The 22,516-nt window shown below is 49.7% G+C and overlaps 1 pseudogene; it reads right to left on the reverse strand.

Annotated features, from left to right (window-relative positions):
- The window catches only part of LOC141264652 (uncharacterized), a 150,209-nt pseudogene that overhangs the window by 46,262 nt on the left and 81,431 nt on the right, over positions 1-22,516 (reverse strand).

Consider the following 22,516-nt stretch of genomic DNA (forward strand, 5'->3'; position numbering starts at 1 on the left):
GAGGCAAGGGTACGGAACCGTATGGCATATTGACCCACGGTGAGACTTCACTGACGGAGGCGTAGCAGTGATGATGCGGATGAAGTCTTCCGTCCGGGTTCGTCGAAGACTTTCCAGAAAGCCGTGAGAAAGGCAGGCAAGTCGGACACCAGGGGGTCTCCTCTCTCCCATAGAGGATTTAGCCAGGCCAGGGCCTCCCCGGTGAGATGGGACATGATGAAGGCAATTTTGGCCCGGTCGGAGTTAAACTGGTGGGACAAGAGTTCAAAGTGCAGGGTGCACTGATTTATGAAGCCCCGAGCCTGGGCGGAGTCGCCTCCGAAGCGAGGAGGTGCAGAAAGCCGGGGTCTGGGGTAGGATACCATGGTATTAGTGGGCAGCGGAGCTGCCGGATTGCGAGTCATGGCACTGGCGGAGGTTGCTGGCGGAGCAGTCAGAGTGTCCAGGCGAGAATTGACATTCCGCAGGTGACCCAGGATGGACTCCTGTTGGGACCTCTGATGGGACAGTTCATGACACATGTCCGAGAAAGAGGTCGACCTGGCCCGAGCAAACTGTAACGGGTCTGGGAGGCGGAACCTCTGAGCTACTATACAAGGGGGCGGTCCTTGTAAGGGAGCGGGTGGCGACCAGGCAGGCAGTCACAGCAGGTGACCGGGACAGTCTCTGGAAGAACGGGCAGGAGGTCACGGCAAGTGACCGGGGCAGTCTCTGGATGAACGGGCAGATGGACACGGCAAGTGACCGGGGCAGTCTCTGGGTAAAGGGTTGGTACGACCTGTGGCGGCTGATGGTAGACGTGAGCTCCCAGGTGAGCAGGCGAGAGTCTCTGGATAAACGAGTGGTCACAGCATGTGACGGCGGAGCCTCCAGGAAGACCAACAGACAGGCGGCAGATGAGCGCTCCCAGGTGAGCGGGCAGAAGTCTCTGGACAGGCGGGTGGTCACAGCACGTGACGGCAGAGCCTCCAGGTAGGCTAGCAGACAGGCAGCAGATGAACGCTCCCAGGTGAGCGGGCAGGAGTCACTGGACAGGCAGGTGGTCACAGCACGTGACGGCGGAGCCTCCAGGTAGGCTAGCAGGCAGGTAGCAGATGTGCGCTCCCAGGTGAGCGGGCAATCTGGTCCATAGACAGACTGACAGGAGTTGGAAGGCAGACCGTCGGACCTCAGGCAAGGAGGCAGGTAGCTGATGTGCGCTCCCAGGTGAGCGGGCAAGCTGGTCCTTAGACAGACTGACAGGAGTTGTAAGGCAGACCGTCGGACCTTGGGCTAGCAGGCAGGTAGCAGAATATCAGGCAGGAATAAGACAGCAAGCTGGCAGGAATCTGGCTGGTATCTGGCAGGTAACTGGCAACGGGACCTGAGGGCTGAAGCAGAGTAGTGAACAGTGCAACAACATTGCTCGGGCACCTCCATTTTGGAGGAGGTGCCTTATATATGGTGAAGTCCTCCGGCCATTGGCCGGGGACTCCTTAGGACGGCGCGCGCGGCCCCTTCAAGAGGGAGGGAGAGCGCGCGCGCCCTAAGCACTGTGGCCGGGAAGGAGCGCGCGCTGCCAGCAGAGCGGGAGGAGGACGCCGGGCACGGAACAGAGAGGTGAGGGGAACAGCGTCCCTGCCTAGCAGAGGGCAGGGACGCCGGCGCTACAACCGGGACAGTCTCTGGGTAGAAGGGCAGGAGGTCACGGCAAGTGACAGGGACAGTCTCTTGACAGGCGGGTGGTCACGGCAAGTGACGGCAGAGCCTCCAGGTAGGCTAGCAGGCAGGTAGCAGGTGGACGCTCCCAGGTGAGCGGGCAAGAGTCTCTGGACAGGCTGGTGGTCACAGCAAGTGACGGCTCCAGGTAGGCTAGCAGGCAGGTAGCAAGGGAGCGCTCCCAGGTGAGCGGGCAAGAGTCTCTGGACAGGCAGGTGGTCATGGCACGTGACGGCAGAGCCTCCAGGTAGGCTAGCAGGCAGGTAGCAGGTGAGCGCTCCCAGGTGAGCGGGCAAGAGTCTCTGAACAGGCAGGTGGTCACGGCAGGTGACGGCAGAGCCTCCAGGTAGGCTAACAGGCAGGTAGCAGGTGAGCGCTCCCAGGTGAGCACAGAGGCCGGGAAGCAGCGCGTGCTGCCAGCAGAGCAGGAGGAAGCCGCCGGGCACGGAGCGGAGAGGTGAGGGGAACGGCGTCCCTGCCTAGCAGGAGGCAGGGATGCCGACGCTACAATGGGTTTTATAATGTCCGACTACGCCACCTGTGGAGTGTGGCCAAAGAGGCCGCCGCTGCGGAACAGTCCTCTGAAGCTGGTGGTTTTGCAGCAATGGTATTATTACTCCCCACAGGAAGAGTGTAGCTTCAGGGCAGTGTGGGTCTATGATGGTGGTTGTAGTGCAGGGAGTCAGTAATGAACACAGAGTCCGTGTGATGCAGTCCCAAGATCTTTACTCACAGTTGTTGCAGTCCAGATTACAGGTACCAGAGTAATCTCCCCCGTCGTGCTGTGCATACTCAGTGAGGGGCTCAGTCCACCCCCAGATAGCTCCGGAGTACTTTGCAGGACCCCCTTCTGTGTGTCCTTTCTCTGGCCTTCTCCCTGCACCTCACACCCAGTGACACTTCTATCCGGTATCCTCGGGCCTTGGCGGGCGACGTGTGTTCCGTCCCCTGGGTCCTATGTGGCTACCTTCTTAGGGAGACTGGTGTGGACTTTGGCCTGCAGTACATGAAATGCTGCAGCCTCTGGTTTCTAGTTGAGCCTTGCTGTTTCTCCGCTAGTTGAGGGACCGGTTCCCCTTATCTGGCCTGACCCCTCTACCTCCTGGTAGCAGCGGGGGTATGGGTGGCCTTCTGCATGGCCCGTACCCCTAGGGTCCCTTCGGTTCCTGGAGCCTTCCTGATCCCACTCCTCTTTTCTCTCCTTCAGTCCTGGACCTCCCAGGCTAGGCCCGCCTCCGGAGCAGAGCTCATGCAGAGCCTCTGCTCCTGTCACTTCTCCTCCTCTGACTTGCTTGCTCTTTCTGAGATGGCTTCCTATTTATACTCTCCCTGTCATGTGCTCCCCTAAGCTGCTTTCTCCACCAACACCCACTACATAGGACCCTCCCACCAGCTAGGGACCTGGGACTGTGCTCTCCCTTAGGAGCAATCTCGCCCTACCCCCACTGCGGGTATGTGTTGGATGCAGGTGTTAGGGTCCCGAGCAATACTCCTTCCTTACCTGAGGGTGAGATACCACACCTCTGGGTGAGATACAGTACCTCAGTGGCGACTAAACCCTCAGGGGCGCCACACACCCTTCTGCACAGTTTTGAAATGGCGACGAAGATGTTTAGTGCTGACGACGATGCCATTATCAGCATGACTATTCTGGTGATTTACATGTTGGAGCACACGTTAAACAGAATTCATAGACAGGTGGTGGGACAAGAGGAGGTGGAGGAAGTAGAGGAGGAGTCGTATGCGGAAAGGATAACATCTCCAAGGTCCAGACGGTCGGCAGCACCAAGGCGGCAGGCATGGGAGGGTGGGGGAGTGGGATTAACCAGGGCGCATGGTAGCAGCCAAACTGTTGAGGAAGGTGCAGGAGCCGAGGAAGAAGTGAAGGACGAACTGACGATGGGCATGTAAGACTCATCAGATGAGGGAGACCTTGATCACATTTCAGTTGTGCGAGGTTGGGGGGAGAGGGCAGAGGACGGATGCATGATTCTTACCTCGCTACCAACACAACAAGGACTTAGTCCTCCTGGATGCGCAAGACACATGAGTGCCTTCTTGCTGCACTACCTGCAAAATGACCCTCGGATTGTCAGAATTCGAAGTAATCCCGACTACTGGGTTGCCACACTCTTAGATCCCCGGTACAAAAGTAAATTTGCCGAAATAATTCCTGCCATAGAATGGGATTCACGCATGCAGGAGTATCAGCAGAGGCTGTTGCAGAATCTTACATGCGCTTTTCCACAAAACACCAGTGGTGCACATAGTGAATCTCACAGTTCTAACTTGCAAACCGTGGGACTGTCGAGTCTTCATCACTCAAACAGTAACAGGAACACAGTATTTGCTGGTAACAGCAATTTTGTGGAATCGTTTCACCACTTTTTTAGACCATCCTTTGCAAGGCCACAGGAGACAAGAAGTCTGACACATAGTCAACGCCTAGAGAGGATGGTACAGGAGTATCTCCAAGTGAACATCGAAGCTATGACTGTGTCACTGGACCCTTGCTCATTTTGGGCTTCCAATCTGGAAAAATGTCCGGAGCTCGCCATTCACGCCTTGGAGATCTTGTCATGCCCCGCAGCCAGCGTTCTCTCTGAACGTGTGTTCAGCGCTGCTGGTGGTGTGCTGACAGATAAGCGCACGCGGCTGTCCACTGAGAATGTAGACAGACTCACGCTCATAAAGATGAACAAATCATTGATCCGCAAGGACTTTTCTACCCCTGTGTCATCCTGGGGAGACTAAAAGCTTGAGGATTTGGTAAAATCACCTCACCAACTCTCCAACATGTCCTTTCTATTTCCAGGCCAAAGAGGATCCTTCGTACTCGTATGCAGGACTCTGACCCCCATCGATCACTCTTAACGCTTGTTCCACTCCATCCTGGAGTACTGACAGGAATATGTCCAGTCCAATATCCATTAAGTGAACACCGTCGGGCCGTATGACGCCTGCTTTATCTCCTTCCGGTTGTCGGTGTTGTATCACTACACCGCCTATGTCTCTTCTAAATTTTGCCATCCGAATATTTATTACCCGCCTTGTCCGTTCGATGGCCGTGATGTCTCGCGCACCTTGCCATACCGCTATCGGCACAATCTCTGACCATACTATAGTTAGTTTTGTGAAAAATTCTCTGAAGCGCTCAGTGTCTAGTTTCATTATTGCCATTATTTATGCGCTCTTGTGATGACCTAGGTCATTTCCCCGGGCCTGTATAACTAAGATGACCGGACCTCTTGCCTCTCTCCCTACCTTGATTACCTCCATTAGTACCTGTGGCCATAGCAGGACTCTAATACCTCTCCAGTTGAAATATGTGTTATGAAACTCTAATTTCCTCCCGGCTGGGCGGACTTTCGCCCTTTTTTCTGCCCAATATATATACGAGTGGCCTATCACCCACACTGTTGGCTTAGCGTCACCTGTAAAAGAAACAAACCACGTTAGGATAACAAGTCCGATCTTATGTATCTCGCCAAACATGTGGATCATCATCTCCCTATCCTCTGAACTTCCATTTCTGACAGTCCTGCTCTTGCTGCTTCCGTGGCCGCGCCTATGCGGAATGAGTGTGTCCCGTAATCTTTGGGGTGGTTCCCTGCCAATGTTATGCATTTACTAAATATAGCTTGGAACTGGTATCTTGATAATGGCGTTCCATCAATGTGTGATAGGAAGAAATTACTTTGTGATCTGATGGTTATATATGTTTTTACTATTGTTACCCGACTCAGTGTACCGTTTGTGGGTTGTAGATGTACCCAAGTGCCCCTGCCCGCTGGAACCGTTTTCAATTGGCGTATGCGTAGACGTATTGCATTATTGGCTATGACTACGTCCTGGTCTACTAAGCCTCCACTGGTGGTAATTTTGGATTGAGGGACTAATTCGCTTACGCATAGCGCCCCGAAGAAGGCGATCGCAAATGTAGTAGACAGTAGTGTTGCTTCAAATTGTGAGTGTCATGTTAATGGTGTTAGGGATATGATGTGAGAAATCAGTTTTAGTGACACGGGACAGGACGTCTACACTCCTGACTTGGCTGACCCCTTTTCCACCCTTTTATGGATTGTCTGATGATGAATCTCTTTGTCACATCTCTCCAATTCAGTAGTTGGAAGTGAAATGCTACTCCGGTCAGACACCGCTGCGCTGACGCCCCTGATATGCCCCTCATCATTAGCTTGTGGAGAAATTCTATGGTGACTTGTAATCTGGCTTGTTCACATGGGTCAACCCATCTGCCTGCTACTAGTCGTGTCCACTCTTCCCATGCCTTACCGTATGCTTGCCACGTCGACGGGGCAACTGACGCTCTGGTTAATGGCATCAACTATTCGCCACTAGATCCCATAGGGAGGGTGGACAACTGTTGCCCGATGGGTGGGCGTTGGGGGGGAGCTCTGTGAAAATCTGCCAATTGAATTGTGATAAAGCGTTAGCAGCAGCAGCTTTAGACCCCTCAGCATCGTGGCTAGAGCGGACCCATTCATTGTGTTTTAGGCACAGGAATGCTAGCCGGCGTAGACGGGAGAGTCAATGATGCCATCTTATTAATGCAGTGCGCTAGGCTGGTGTTTTTTGTTATGAAGCGTATATTTTTGTTAGCCAGGAGCGCGCCCCATATTTCTATTGCTACCACTATTGGGAAGAAAAAATTTTTTCCGGGCTAGATGCAGCTAAAAATTATTATTCATTTCAAAGCTGGTGGAGCTTGGTATAGATGGCCTAATATAATGAGTACCACACACTGCTACTAAGCCCAAAATTATTTTCCGGGCTAGATGCAGCTAAAAATTATTTTGAATTTGCAACCTGGTGGAGGTTAGTATAGATGGACTAATAGAACAAGTCCCACACACTGCTACAAGCCCAAATATTTTTTAAGAGTTAGATGCAGATAAAAATTATATTGAATTTGCAACCTGGTGGAGGTTAGTATAGATGGACTAATAGAACAAGTCCTACACACTGCTACAAGCCGAAGCCCAAATATTTCTTCAGAGCTAGATGCAGATAAAAATTATATTGAATTTGCAACCTGGTGGAGGTTAGTATAGATGGACTAATAGAACAAGTCCCACACACTGCTACAAGGCGAAGCCCAAATATTTTTTCAGAGCAAGATGCAGATAAAAATTATATTGAATTTGCAACCGGGTGGAGGTTAGTATAGATGGACTAATAGAACAAGTCCCACACACTGCTACAAGGCGAAGCCCAAATATTTTTTCAGAGCAAGATGCAGATAAAAATTATATTGAATTTGCAACCGGGTGGAGGTTAGTATAGATGGACTAATAGAACAAGTCCCACACACTGCTACAAGCCGAAGCCCAAATATTTTTTCAGAGCTAGATGCAGATAAAAATTATATTGAATTTGCAACCTGGTGGAGGTTAGTATAGATGGACTAATAGAACAAGTCCCACACACTGCTAGAAGCCGAAGCCCAAATATTTTTTCAGAGCTAGATGCAGATAAAAATTATATTGAATTTGCAACCTGGTGGAGGTTAGTATAGATGGACTAATACAATGATGCTATGCCCAAAAGGTTTTACTTCACTAGGTGCAGTAAAAAAAATTGTATTCTATACACAGGTGGTGTAGCTTGCAACACAGATAGGCTACTCCACTAACTAACACACACTGCAATAGGCCAAAAAGGATTTGCTTTGCTAGATTTAGCCAAATGCTGTGAAAAAAAACTTGCACAGCACTGGCACAGTCCTGCCTGGCAAAAAGTGATAGGAACTGATGTAACTTAGTCCTGAAAAGGACTGCAATTACAATTAGTCTTTACTCCCAACCTATCTATTTAAGAGCACAGACCTGCCTGATAAAAGTCGTAGGAAATGATGTAACCTAGTCCTTAAAAGGACTGCAACCACAACTATTCCCTACTCCCAAGCTATCTGTAGATTTGTGCGAAAATTGGCTTGAAATTAACAAAGTATAGCGCACACAGCAACAGCGGTGCCATCTAACACGTAGCTGCAGCAGTGAGAAAATGGTGGCGATGGGGAAAATGCCTGGGTTTTATAGGGCAAGGACATGTGACATACACTGCCAATGACACATGCCCTTGCTTGTGTGAAAAAAAGCACTTCGCTCCGTGTGTGCGCTGCTGATAGGCTGACAGATTGCACCTCCCCACTGTAAATGCGGGAAAGAGAAAAAAAATGGAGATCTTCATTATTTCTGCAGAGATCCATCCCCTGCCCCTCCCCCCGCCCCGCTGTACACTCAAACTGCGTATTAACATTAATTTTCAGCATTACTGAGAAAAAATCCCGTTATGATTTTGGTGCACGAACCTTTATCGAACATAACCTCGAACAGCCGAATTTTTTTCAAATCATTCGGGTACGCCAAACCGCTCGAACACCGCCCAAAACAGCTCGAATTTGAGATTGGCGAACAGTTCGAGTCGAACACCGCTCATCTCTAGTCATTAGCTAGCCGGATTGACATCCGTTTTCTGGAACGTGCTAAGGAGACTACTCGGCAGAGAAGATTTCCGCGTCTCGCTCCTGTATTCCAAAAGCCAGCCTCGCAACCAGCAATTCCCCGGGCATGTTCGCCTGAGCCCATGCAAATTGACCAAACCAGGATGGTCAAGTCTCGCCAGGAGACGCGCCGAGCCGAGGGGAGTTGCTTCTACTGTGGCAGTTAAGGGCATCTGATCCGTTCCTGCCCGGAGAGGCTGGGAAACTCTAGTGTCTAGGACCGCTTGGAGAGGTCGTCCTAGGCAAGAGTAAATCTTCTCCGTCCTTAACTCTGTCTGTTTCTATTCCCAGTGGTGAGACCCGCTTCTTTGAGATTGCCCATCTGGATTCCGGAGCCTCTGTGAATCTCATTCAACAGGCTGTTGTGGAGCGGTATCAGATTCCTACTGTACGTCTGGCTGAACCGTTGGCGGTTGCCTCCGTGGATGGGAGGCTTCTTCCGGAGACCATCTTGCTCGTCACAGAGCCTATAACCCTTCAGGTGGGAATGCTGCACTCGGAGAAGATCTCCTTTCATGTGCTGTTCGGTCTCTCTCACCCCCTCTTGCTTGGTCTACCCTGGTTACAAAGACATGAGCCTGTCCTGAATTGGAGATCTGGTGAAGTGCTCTGTTGAGGTCAGGAATGCCATGAGTCCTGTCTGGTTCCAGTTCGTCCAGTTCGACCCCCTTCTACTCTGGATAATCTACCTGGTCTGCCGGCACCCTACTGGTCCTATGCAGACGTCTTCGACAAAAAGGAAGCAGAGAGACTACCACCTCATAGGCCGTATGATTGCCCCATTGGTGCCTGGTGATTCTCCTCCCCGCGGGCTTATCTACCCCTTGTCGCTGGCTGAGACCCGGGCCATGTCTGAGTACATAGAGGAAACTTTTGCTCGGGGATTTATCCAGAAATCCACCTCTCTGGCTGGAACAGGATTCTTCTTCGTCAAGAAGAAAGACGGCTCTCTACATCCCTGTATCGATAACAGAGGTGTTAACCAGATTACCATAAAAAATAAGTACCCCCTACCTCTCATCTGGGAGCTGTTCAATCGCCTTAAAGGCGTGAAGATCTTCACCAAGCTCGATCTTCGTGGGGCGTACAAGTTGGTCCGGATCCGCCAGGGAGATAAGTGGAAGACGGCATTCAACACCCGGCATGGTCACTACGAATTTCGCGTAATGCCCTTTGGTCTCTGTAATGCTCCAGCCGTGTTCCAGGAGCTGGTTAACGACATCTTCCGTGATCTCCTGTATTCTTGTGTGGTGGTGTACCTGGACGATATCTTGGTCTTCTCTCCGGATCTGCCCTCTCACCGGAGGGATGCTCATCAGGTTCTGCTAAGGCTCTGGCAGAATCGCCTATACGCTAAATTCGAGAAATTCCTCTTTGATCAGACCTCTCTACCGTTCCTGGGCTATATTATCTCCGAGACTGGTCTGCGGATGGATCCTGAGAAGGTCTCTGCCGTCTTAAAGTGACCCTGACTGGAGGGGTAGAAGGCGATTCAGCGATTCCTGGGCTTCGCAAATTATTACCGCCTCTTCATTCCTCATTTCTACTCCCGGACTGCCCCCATCTCCGCGCTCACCCGTAAAGGAGCAAATCCCAGGGAATGGACTTCCGAAGCAGAGGAGGCCTTCATCTCCCTAAAACAAGCATTCTCCTCCGCTCCTGTTCTACACCGTCCGGATTGCAACAAGCAGTTCTTCCTGGAGATTGATGCATCCTCCTCCGGAGCCGGAGCGGTGCTCACCCAGAAATCCTCGTCCGGGAGAATGGTAACCTGCGGCTTCTTCTCCAAGCTCTTCTCCTCATCCGAGCGCAACTACTCCATAGGAGATCGTGAGCTGCTGGCCATCAAATTAGCGCTGGAGGAGTAGCGCTACTTGCTAGAGCGGGCTCTGCACCCAGTGGTCATCTACACTGACCACAAAAACCTCGCTTATTTGCAGAATGCCCAAAGATTAAATCCGCGTCAGGCCAGGTGGTCTCTATTCTTTGCTCGATTATGCTTCACTCTGCATTACCGCCCGGTGGACAAGAACATTAAAGCTGACACTCTATCCCGCTCATTCCTGTCTTCCAACCAAGAGGAGGAGCCTCTACATATCATTGACCCCTCCAAAGTAATGACTGTGGCTCCGTTTGACCTGTCTCGTCTTCCACCCAGTAAGACCTTTGTAGCGGTTCCGGATCGTAAGAAGGTTCTACTCTGGGGCCATTCATCCAAACTAGCCGGTCATGCTGGCCAGAGGAAGACCTTTCTGCTCATCGCCTGACATTACTCGTGGCCTTCCCTGCGCAAGGATGTTGCAGACTTCGTCGCGGCTTGTTCCTCCTGTGCCCATAACAAGGTTCCCAGGCACCTTCCATCCGGCAGTCTCCTTCCTCTCCCCGTGCCTTCCGCTCCGTGGCAACACATTGCAATGGACTTCATTATGGATCTCCCTGTTTCTGCCGGTTGTACTGTCATTTGGGTGGTTGCTGACCGCTTTTCTAAAATGGTCCACTTCATCCCTCTGCCTGGTCTTCCGTCTGCATCTGTGCTGGCTAAGGACTTCATCCATCACATCTTTCGTCTTCATGGCCTACCCCTCCACATTGTGTCTGATCACGGGGTTCAGTTCACTTCGCGCTTCTGGAGAGCTACATGTAAGCTGCTGGATGTTTCCTTGGATTTCTCCTCTGCTTATCATCCTCAATCCAATGGTCAAGTGGAATGTATCAACCAGGTCTTTACCAGCTTTCTTTGGCACTTTGCCAACGCTCACCATAATGATTTTGTTGAGCTCCTGCCCTTGGCCGAGTTCTCCTATAACAACCATGAGAGCGAGTCTTCTTCTAAATTCCCGTTCTTTGTGGTCTACGGTCAACACCCCCAGATTCCTGTCTCCTCTTCAGTGGACAATCCTGCCGCAGAGTCTCTGGTCAGTGAATTTTCGGCTATTTGGGAAGACACTAGATCTGCGCTTCTTCAGTCCTCCGAGCGGATGAAGAAGCATGCTGATAAGAGACGTCTGGATCCGCCTCAATTCCGTCCGGGAGACAAGGTCTGGCATTCCTCCAAATATGTTAGTCTCAAGATACCTTCCTATAAGTTGGGTCTGCGGTTCATCGGTCTATTTGAGGTTCTGAACCAAATCAATCCCGTGGCCTACAAGCTGAAACTCCTGGTCACCTTACGGATTCCCAACTCCTTTCTTGTATCCCTTCTCAAATCTGTTGTCCTTAATTCTTTCTCTGACGATCCAGGTACCGCTCCAGCTCCAGTCTCTGCTGAGGAAGTCTTTGAGGTAGAAAACATTTTGGCCACCAAGAGGGTAAGAGGAAAGACTTTCTTTCTTGTGGATTGGAAGGGGTTTGGCCCTGAGGAGAGGTCTTGGGAACCCAGATAGAACATTCATGCCCCTCATCTTCTTAAAAAATTTCTTGCGGGCCTAAAGAAGATGGGGCTTAAAGGGGGGGTACTGTAGCATCGGCGTCTCTGCCTCCTGCCGGGTAGAGACGCCGTTCTCTTCACCGCCGCGGTCCAGGTCCGGTGTCTTCCCGCTCCCCAGCTGCTATGGCGTGCACCGCGCGCAGCTTCCCGGGCACTATGCTTAGGGCACGCGCGCTCCCTCCCTCTTGCAGGGGCCGCGCACGCCGTCCTATAGAGTCCCCATCCAATGGCCAGAGGACTTCCCCTATATAAGGCACCTCCTCCAAAGTGGAGGTGCCTGTGCAAGGTTGTTGTTCCGTGTGCTAACACTTGCTTCAGCCCTCAGGTCCCGCTGCCTGTCAGTCCTGCCCGCCAGTCTGTCTAACAGTCCAGCCCACCAGTCTGTCTATAGTCCAGCACGCCAGTCTAATAGTTCTGCCTGCCAGTCTGCCAGATACCTGCTGTTTCTGCCAGCCTGTCTACCTGGAGCACCTGCCAGTTACCTGCCGTGCCCGCCAGCCTGCAAACCCAGAGCTCCTGCCAAGTAACCTGTCGTGCCCGCCTGCTTGCCTACCCAGAGCGCCTGTCTGGCTATCAGCTGTACCTGCCTGCTTATCTACCTGGACCACCCATCAGCCTTCCTGCCATGCTCATCCGCTGTACCGGTCAGCTCCTGCCATCTGACCCGTGGGAGTCACCTGCTCTCACACAAGGTCGGTCCCAGAGTGGCACCTGGTCCACCTGCCTGGTCCCTCCCTAGTTCACGGAGTCGACTGAGCCGCCGAGTGACCTAGGTCAGTCCGAGTAGGCACTTAGTTACGCCCCTCTGGTCCCTCCTTGCACCGCAGCACAGAGGTTCAACCACCCGCACCCGTAACAGCCACTTTTACGGACTAATACAATAAAACATACAAAAAAAGAAACCAAAATGGATGTTTCTGGGAAATATGTTAAAGAACATCCTTTCCAGGGTAACAACTTGTATATAAGGCAAAATAAATATACAAAAGCAAAAATGCTCCTCCACACCTTAGGCTATGTTCACACGTAGCGTTTTTGATGCGTTTTTACACTTTTGCATTGCTTTCAACCGTGACAAATGCATTCACTGGTAAATGTCATTTTAACATTTTACAACCTTATCTGGCAATTTGGTGTGTGACACATCATCCGACACATCCTGTTTCATTTATGATGGAGGGACTCTGAAAGTCACAAAGCCTATTTTTATAGGGCCTTTAGGCGGCCCTTACTATTCTTAAAGGGCCAGCAGTCAGCCCTCGCTATTGTTAGAGAGCCATCAGCCGGCTATGCTTTGTTGTTCCCATTATTAACGAGTGGGTCTCCTATAGTGTTACTGCGTATGCAGTGACTGCAAGAGTTGCCAAAAATTTGGAGGCACTCCAATGCCCCTTGCAAGAGATGTAGAGGTCAGAGAGCCTCCTAAAAACAATGTTCCCATTATTAGGAAGTGGGTCTCCCATAGTGGTTGCCTATGCAGTGAAGCAACCGCTGCCAAAAATTTGGAGGAACTCCAATGCCCCTTGCAAGAGACGTAGAGGTCGGAGAGCCTCTTAAAAACAATGTTCCCATTATTAGGAAGTGAGTCTCCCATAGTGTTTGCCTATGAAGTGAATGCAAAAGCTGCAAACAATTTGGAGGCACTCCAATGCTGCTTGGAAGAGTCGTAGAGATTGGAGAGCCTCCTAAAAACAATGATCCCATTATTAGGAAGTGGGTCTCCCATAGTGTTTGCCAATGCAGTGAATGCAAAAGCTGCCAAAAATTTGGGGGTGCTCCAAAGCCCCTTGGAAAAAACGTAGAGGTCAGAGAGCCTCCTAAAAACAATGTTCCTATTATTAGGAAGTGGGTCTCCCATTGTGTTCGCCTATGCGGTGAAGCAACAGCTGCCAAAAATTTGGAGGAACTCCAATGCCCCTTGCAAGAGACGTAGAGGTCGGAGAGCCTCCTAAAAACAATGTTCCCATTATTAGGAAGTGGGTCTCACATAGTGTTTGCCTATGCAGTGAATGCAAAAGCTGCCAAAAATTTGGAGGAGCTCCAATGCCCCTTGCAAGAGACGTAGAGGTCAGAGAGCCTCCTAAAAACAATGTTCCCATTATTAGGAAGTGGGTCTCACATAGTGTTTGCCTATGCAGTGAATGCAAAAGCTGCCAAAAATTTGGAGGAGCTCCAATGCCCCTTGCAAGACATGTAGAGGAGGTGATATGGTAGATATGGTGGTGAATGATATGGTGATGGAGGATGAGGAGAAGGAGGAGGACAAGAGCAAATAGACAAAATAAGGAAGCGTATACCCATGTTTGGGTGTGAAGACACAGGTGCATGGGAATAGAATTAGACCTCCCAAAAAAAGACAGTTTTTGAGTTTAGGTTACGCTGCTATCATTCAGGGGTTTTGAAAAGTTTGCCAAAATCCAGCCCTTGTTCATTTTTATAAGAGTCAGCCTGTCATCATTTTCATTTGACAGGCAGATACGTCTATTGGTTATAATTCCACCAGCGGCAATAAAAATCCGCTCTGATAAAACGCTAGCGGCAGGGCAGGCCAGAACCTCGATGGCGTAGAGAGCCAGTTAATTTCACGTGTCCAGCTTGGATACCCAGTAATTACAAAGCACAGAGGAATCACGGAGGACGTTGGTACGGTCGGCAAGGTACTCCCTCAGCATCTTCCCAAACTTAGCACTCCTTGTGAGAGTACCCCGCGCCTCAGGGCCTGTAAGATGGGAGGGTCTGAGAAAACTGTCCCAGAACTTTGACATTGTTTCCCTGCCTCTGCTGGATTGAAGTTGTGTCTCTCTCGCCTGTACTCCTTGGTTGTCCAACGAACTGTGACCTCTGCTGCCAGTGTTTTCAGATGGAAATTTTTTTAATAATTCCACAACAAGGGCCTTCTGGTACTGCCCCATTTTTGTAGACATGTCCGCCTCGGGAATAAGAGATAGAAAGTTCTTCTTGTAGCGTGGGTCTAGAAGTGTCACCAACCAGTAAAGACGGTCAACCAAAATTTAGTGAATGCGAGGGTCACGGGAAAGGAAGCGTAACATAAACTCATCCATGCGTGTCAGACTGCTAACAGGCAAGACTTCCGTGTCCTCACCAAGAGGACGACTGACCATGCTCTCCTCCTCCTCCCTGTCTTCAGGCCATCCACGCTGAACAGACGGTATGACAGTTGTGCAGGTAGTACCGTCTATAGCGCATGAAGCTAGCTCCTCCTACTCTTCCTCATTGTCACCCAATCCACGTTGGGATGAGATGAGGCTGGGCTGTGTGTAATCACCCTGTATAGTTCCTTTCTCCATCTCATTGTGCTCCGCCTGCAATGCATTCTCTTTGATTGTGAGCAGAGAACATTTCAGAAGACAGAGAAGCGGGATGGTGACGCTAATTATGGCGTCATCGCCGCTCACCATCTTGGTGGAGTCCTCAAAGTTTTGGAGGATGGTACATATGTCTGACATCCATGTCCACTACTGAGGTCTTATGTATGGAGTCTGAACTGAATACCGATGACCCTGTTGATGCTGGTAGTAAACAACTGCCCTCTTCTTCTCACAAATCCTTCCCAACATCTGCAATGTAGAATTCCAACGCATGGGGACATCAAACACCAGTCAGTGAGCTGGAAGCTGCAAACGCTGCTGAAACAGGCAAGGGAGGCGGAAGCTGTAGCTGACTTTCTAAAATGGGCACACAGGCAGTGTACTTTGACAAGCAGATCCGGCAGCTCTGGGTAGGTTTTGAGAAACGACTGAACCTCGAGGTTAAGCACATGGGCCAGGCATGGTACGTGTTTGAGCTCGCCTCGCCTCAGAGCCACCACCAGGTTCTGGCAAATTGTCACACACGACCATGTCTGGCTGTAGGTTCAGCGGTGTCAGCCACAGATGTGCCTGCTCTCTCAGAGCTGTCCACAACTCTCGCGTTGTGTGGTTTGTCACCTAAGCATATTAGCTTCAACACAGCCTGTTGCCGCTTGGCCGAGGCAGTGCTGCAGTGCTTCCAGCTTGCGACTGATGTGGTCATTTCGGAGATGGATGCTGAAGAGGAGGAGGAGGAGGTGCAGGATCTGTAGAACATGGGGGCAACCCTGATTGACCCAGGGCCCACAATCCTCGGCATAGGGAAGACGTGTTTCGTCCAAAGGTCAGACTGGGTCCCGGCTTCCACTATGTTGACTCAGTGTGCCGTCAGCGAGATGTACCGTCCCTGCCACAAGCACTTGTCCACGTGTCCATGGTTAGGTGGACTTTCCCAGTAACTGCATTGTTGAGGGCACGGCTAATGTTGTGGGACATGTGCTCGTGTAATGCGGGGACAGCATACAGGGACAAATATGGGCGGTTGGGGACCGAGTACCGAGAGACGGCCGCCACCATCAGGTTGCGGAAAGCTTCCGTTTCCACGAGCCTAAAAGGCAACATTTGGAGCGCAAGCAGTCGCGAAATGTGTGAATTTAGTACTGAGGCCTGTGGGGCGATGGCTGCGTATTTGCGCTTGCATTCCAAGGACTGGGGTAGGGACAACTGAACTCTGCGCTGGGACAAGGACGTGGACGTGCTTGCTGATGGTGCTACTTGAGAGTGTGCAAAGACAGGTGCAGGGCGGGAGGCATCTTGGCATGCGCCATGGACAGAGGATTGGCTTGCATGCACAACAGCGGAAGAAGCAGTGGTGCCACCCGCAAACAGTGATCCTGGACTCTGTGGTTCGGCCCACTTAGCCGGGTGCTTTGCTGCTATGTGCCTGGTGGTGGTCAGGCTGCTAGTTTTGCTACCCCTGCTGATGCTGCCCAGGCAGGTGGTGCAAATGGTCTTTTTGGGGTTATCGGCAGAGTCTTTAAAAAAACAACCAGACTCGGGAAGACCTAACAGTTGTACTGGCAACTTCCGTCGTGTTGATGTTACGGGAATGGTTGCCTGCCTTCTGTCTGTGGCCACCATACTGCTTGTTCTTGCCTGTTGTGATGCTATGCCTCCCTCCCACTGTGTGCTGCTGTCCTCGCTCTGTATGTCCCCCTGCCAGGTTGGGTCAGTTACTAAATCATCCACCACCTAGTTTTCCACTTCGGCACCCTGGTCCTCCTGAATTTCTGGAAGTTGTGTCTCATCATCTTCCACCTCTTGTGACAGTTTCCTATCGTCGCCTTCGTGTGACTGTGGCTGCTCAAATATTTGGGCATCCAGTTACTCAGCATGGTGGGAGGAAGAAGGATCAGGGTGAGGAATATGCGGTCCAGACTCACGGCTACTGAGACTTGACCGTGTGGAAGACAGGGTGGTGCTGGCTAAGTGACTGGAAGCATTATCTGCTATCGAACCAATAACCTTTTCACACTGCTCTGTGTTCAATAGTGGTGTTCTGAAGTCCCCTATTAATTGGGACAGGAAGGTCAAGTGAGAAGATGTGGGTGTTTGTTGAGGCACAATTTCAGATAGCCCATGGCCTCGGCCTCGTCCTCTGCATGCACCATCATCACCATCACGTCCGCTTTCCCATCCCTTGCCATGTGCCTGGCCCATTTTAAATGGAGGACAATATTTTCCACGTTCAGTACAAATGTCTGGATTTGAACTGCAGTGATATGTGATACATATGACGGAAAACCACAGTTTAAATAGCTGACCTGTAGGTAACTATTTTTAACAGCGACCTCATGTCAATAACTTCACTGACATACTGAAACAAAATTTCAATGGAGGCCAGAAATGGCAGAATTTTTAGCGCAATTATATGTAATCTGTGTGATGGACAAACCACAGTTTTAAATAGATGGATTTTGAGCGCTGTAATATGGAAAGGATCTGACTGTATTCTGCAGTGCCAACAAGCAAATGGAGCAGAAAAAATGGTGTTCTCTGGATTGCTTTTTAAGCAAATAATCAGAATTAAGATCCAAAAAAAAAATTCCTGGCCACTGATACCTGGGTCTATTTCTAGAAATATCTGTAAAAGCACCAGCAGACAGAACTGGAATAGACCCTCTTGCTATATACACTGGAGTCTCCCACATACACTGCCTGCCTGCCTAGCACTGATATCTATGCAGCTGAATCAGTCCTCAAAAGGACTGTTAGTTGAGACGGATATGTGTAGAATATGTTGTGGTATACCTACACTAACTAAGAAACAAGCAAAACTCTCCGTAGCTCAGCAGCATCTCTCCCTACACTGCCTGATTCCGGAGTAGACTGTGACGAGCACGGCGGCACCAGGTCTGATATAGACCTGATGACGCTGTGCGGCCAGCCAATCACTGTAATGCCACAACCAACATAGCTGAGGAATTACAGTGTGAGGCAGACAATCCATGCATGTTCATTGGCGCTCTAAAGAGCGCCAAACATGCAGTGAGGGGACCCGAGCTCCCGTCGAGCAACCCCGGAAATACTCGGCGGGCGAGCGCCGAGCATCTTGAGCAGTGAGATGTCTGGGCAGGCACCGAGCAATAGCGAGCATGCTAGCTCATCACTATTCCCATTTGAAAACATTTGAGCCTAAAACCACCAAAGTGGCATCAATTTTACTTGAGTATAAGTAGTATAATGGGGACCGACACCTCTTCCACTACAGCCAGCCCAATAGATGGAGACTAGTGATGAGCGAGCACTAAAATGCTCGGGTACTCATTGTTCGAGTCAAGCAAATTGGAATGCTCGAGTGCTCGGCCCGAGTAACTAGCCCAATGTAAGTCTATGGGAAACTTGAGCATTTTTCATGTGGCTCCCCCGGCTGTCTTCAGAGGGCCTAAAAATTGCCCAATTGATGGGAACAGTGCTCAAATGACATGGGAATAGCATGGGGAAGACCCCTGGAAGCATTTCTGACTCCCTGGTCACTGCTGTTAACAATGTACGCCACTTTTACGGATTCACAATAAAGCATGCAAAAACTAAACCAAAATGGATTTTCCTGGGAAATATGTTAAAGAACATCATTTCCAGGGTAATGACTTGTATATAAGGCAAAATAAATAACCAAAAACAAAAATGCTCCTCCACACCTTGGGCTATGTTGACATGTAACGTTTTTGATGCGTTTTTGCACTATTGCATTGCTTTCAACCAAGACAAATGCATTCACTGAGAAATGTAATTTTAACATTTTACAACCTTATCTGCCCATGTGGTGTGTGACACATCATCATACACATGCATACAGTGCTGAAAAGACATGGGACCAGCATGGGGAAGACCCCTGGAAGCATCTCTAACTCACAGGTCACTGCCTAAAAGTGTGCCCATCATAAATGATCCTTGGCGCATGCGAAGATGCCTCCCACCATGCACCTATCATTGCAGACTTGCAACAATCACCGTCCACGTCCTTGTCCCAGCGCAGCATTCAGTTGTCCCTACCCCATTCCTTGGAATGCAAGTGCAAGTATGCAGCCACACAGGCTGCAATACTATACTGCCAAATTTTTGACAGCTGCTTGCACTTGAAATGTGGCATTTTAGGGTCATGGAGGAGGAAGCTGTCCACAACCTCATGGCGGGGGCCGGGTGTCCCAACTCGGTCCCCAGCCGCCACTATATCTCTCGGTGTCATCTCCGCCTTCCACAAGCACAGGTCCCACAACAATACCTGTGACTCCCCAGTGCACTCAGGTGGGAAGTACCGCCTAACCACAAAAACGTGGACAGATGATGAATGTGGCCATGGACAGTACCGAGCCAGTCCACATTAAAAATGCATCCATAGAGTGTCTGGGAACCTTCGCAAATACATTTCTTAGCCAGGGCTGCTGCCATATCTACTCTGGGTGTCATTTCTCCCAGTGTGGTTTGTGGTTTGTCACCTAAGCATATTAGCTTCAGCACAGCCTGTTGCCGCTTGGCCGAGGCAGTGCTGCAGTGCTTCCAGCTTGCAACTGATGTGGTCATTTCAGAGATGGATGCTGAAGAGGAGGAGGAGGTGCAGGAGATGTAGAATGTGGGGGCAACCCTGATTGATATAGGGCCCGAAATCCTCGGCGTCGGGAGTACATGTTCCGTCCCAAGGTCTGACTGGGTCCCGGCTTCCACTATGTTAACCCAATGTGCTGACAGTGAGATGTACCATCCCTGCAAACAAGCACTTGTCCAGGTGTCTGTGGTTAGGTGGACTTTCCCAGTAACTGCATTGTTGAGGGCACGGCTAATGTTGTGGGACACGTGCTAGAGTAATGCAGGGATGGCACACCGGGAGAAATAGTGGCGGTCGGGGATTGAGTACCGAGGGACGGCCACCGCCATCAGGTTGTGGAAAGCCTCCGTCTCCACTAGCCTAAAAGGCAACATTTCGAGTGCAAGCATTCGTGATATGTGTGAATTTAGTAGTGTGGCCTGTGGGGCGTTAGCTGCATATTTACGCTTGCGTTCCAAAGACTGGGGTAGGGACAACTGAAAGCTGCTCTGGGACAAGGACGTGGACATGCTTGCTGATGGTGCTAGTTGAGATTGTTCAACGACAGGTGCAGGGCGGAAAGCATCTTGACATGCGCCTATTTACAGGGGATTTGCTTGCACACACAACAGTGGAAGAAGCAGTGGTGTCACCCGCAGACACTGTTGCTGGACCCTGGGGTTCGGCCCACTTAGTCGGGTGCTTTGCTGCTATGTGCCTGATCATGCTGGTGGTGGTCAGGCTGCTAGTTTTGCTACCCCTGCTGATGCTGGCCTGGCAGGTGGTGAAAATGGCCTTTTTGGCGTTATCAGCAGAGTCTTTAAAAAACAACCAGACTTGGGAAGGGAAGACCTAACAGTTGTACTGGCAACTTCCGTCGTGTTGATGTTACGGGGAACGTTAGCCCATGGCCTCGGCCTCGTCCTCTGCATGCACCATCATCCCATCTCATCCACTTCCCCGTCCCTTGCCATGTGCCTTGCCCATTTTAAATGGAGGATAATATTTTCCACGTTCACTACAAATAGCTGAATTTGAACCGCAGTGATGGAAAACCACAATTTTAAATAGCTGGCCTGTAGGTTACTATTTTTCACAGTGACCTGGTGTCAATAGCTTCACTAACGCACTGCAACAAAACTTACATGGAGAACAGAAATGGCTGAATATGGAGCGAACATATATGCGATACGTATGACGGAAAACCACAGTTTTAAATATCTGACCTGTAGGTTACTATTTTTCACAGTGAAATGGTGTCAATAACTTCACTGACACACTGCAACAAAATTTAAATGGAGGCCAGAAATGTCTGAATTTGCAGCAAACTTTTATGTGATACGTGTGACAGAAAACCACAATTTTAAATAGCTGGCCTGTAGGTTACTATTTAAAACTATGTAACAGCAGCACCAGACAGAACTGGAATGGAGCCTCTTGTGCTGTATTAGGGTCCGTGCCCACGATGTGTTTTTCAAGCGTTTTTGCTGCGGAATTTTTGCAGCGTAAATGCTTGTAAAACGCTTGGTAATCCTTCTCCCATGGTTCCCAATGTAAATCCGCAATTTCAATGCCCATGCTGCGGAATTTTCCGCAGCGTTTTTGATGTGAGGAAAATTCCGCAGCATGTCCATTATTTGTGCATTTACGCACGCGGAATTTCCTTCTCAATGCATTAGAAAACGCAAGGTAATTCCGCATGTGCAAACCGTTTCAAAAACGTGCGAAAAACGCATGTCAAATTCCGTAAGCGTTTTTCCGGGCAAGGACATGCAGAAATGATGCAGAAATTTTCCACTTCATTTCTGCAGTCTGCCACATACACTGCTTGCCTGCCTAGCTCTGATATATGTATTATATATACATATATATGTTGTGGAATACCTAGACTAACAGGACGTTCAATGGACCCTCTTGCTATATACACTGCAGTCTGCCACATACATTGCCTGCCTAATTCCTGCTATCACCACTGATTATATGCTGCTGGATTAGTCCTCAGAAGGACTGTTAGTTCAGATGGATATTATAGATATAGGTTGTGGAATACCTATATTAACTCTAAACAAGCAAATCTCTCCCTGACTCAGCAGCACCTCTCCCTTCTCTGCCTTATTCTGAGGTAGACTGTGACGAGCAAGGCGACGCCCGGTCTTTTATACACCTGATGATGCTGTGCTGCCAGCCAATCACTGTAATGCCCACAATCAACATGGCTACGGCATTACAGTGCATGGCAGGCAATATCTGCATGTTCATTGGCTCTCTAAAGAGCGCCAAACATGCAGAGAGGGGACACGAGCTCCCGACCGAGCAACCCAGAAATAGTCGCAGAGAACCGAGCATCTCGAGCAGTGAGATGCTCGGGCGAGTACCGAGCAGTGGTGAGCACGTTTGCTCATCACTAGCCAGTAGCATTAATATTTATATTTTGAGATGTTCTGGTAACATTGTTTTTGTATGGAAGATGACTATGACTTTAAGGGAGCATTAATATAAACACTGCAAAAATATTGCAGCAAGATATAATTGACACAGCATCTCCCATTACCCTAAAGTATGTCATAACAGTGATACAACTATGCTGAGCAAGTGAGTAGTGGTATTGGGGCCAAAGGGTCAAATTGATTTCCAAAAGGGAGATGTATGGGATTTTGCACTGAGTTCATAGGCACCCAATTGCCTTAACAAAATCCTTGATATATCACACTTATTCAAGACTGTGCAAGATATATCTCTATAGTCAGTATTAATCAATTATTATTTTTAAACATAAAAAGAGTATGAATATAATTAATTGTATTATTATAATGGCATATACTTGTGAAAATGTTATTTTTATTTTCATTACCTTTATCATGAGGTCTATGCAATAAGTTCCCTCCTTTCAACCTATATTGTATATGTTTTCTTGTTTTACCTGCATACAATGTATATGTAAAGAATATGGTTGCCTTTGTAGTAAGTTTTAACTT

This window comes from Phyllobates terribilis, unplaced genomic scaffold (assembly GCF_046119375.1).
Source record: "Phyllobates terribilis strain yellow unplaced genomic scaffold, ASM4611937v1 Scaffold_4__5_contigs__length_816908805, whole genome shotgun sequence".
In the NCBI taxonomy this organism is placed as follows: domain Eukaryota; kingdom Metazoa; phylum Chordata; class Amphibia; order Anura; family Dendrobatidae; genus Phyllobates; species Phyllobates terribilis.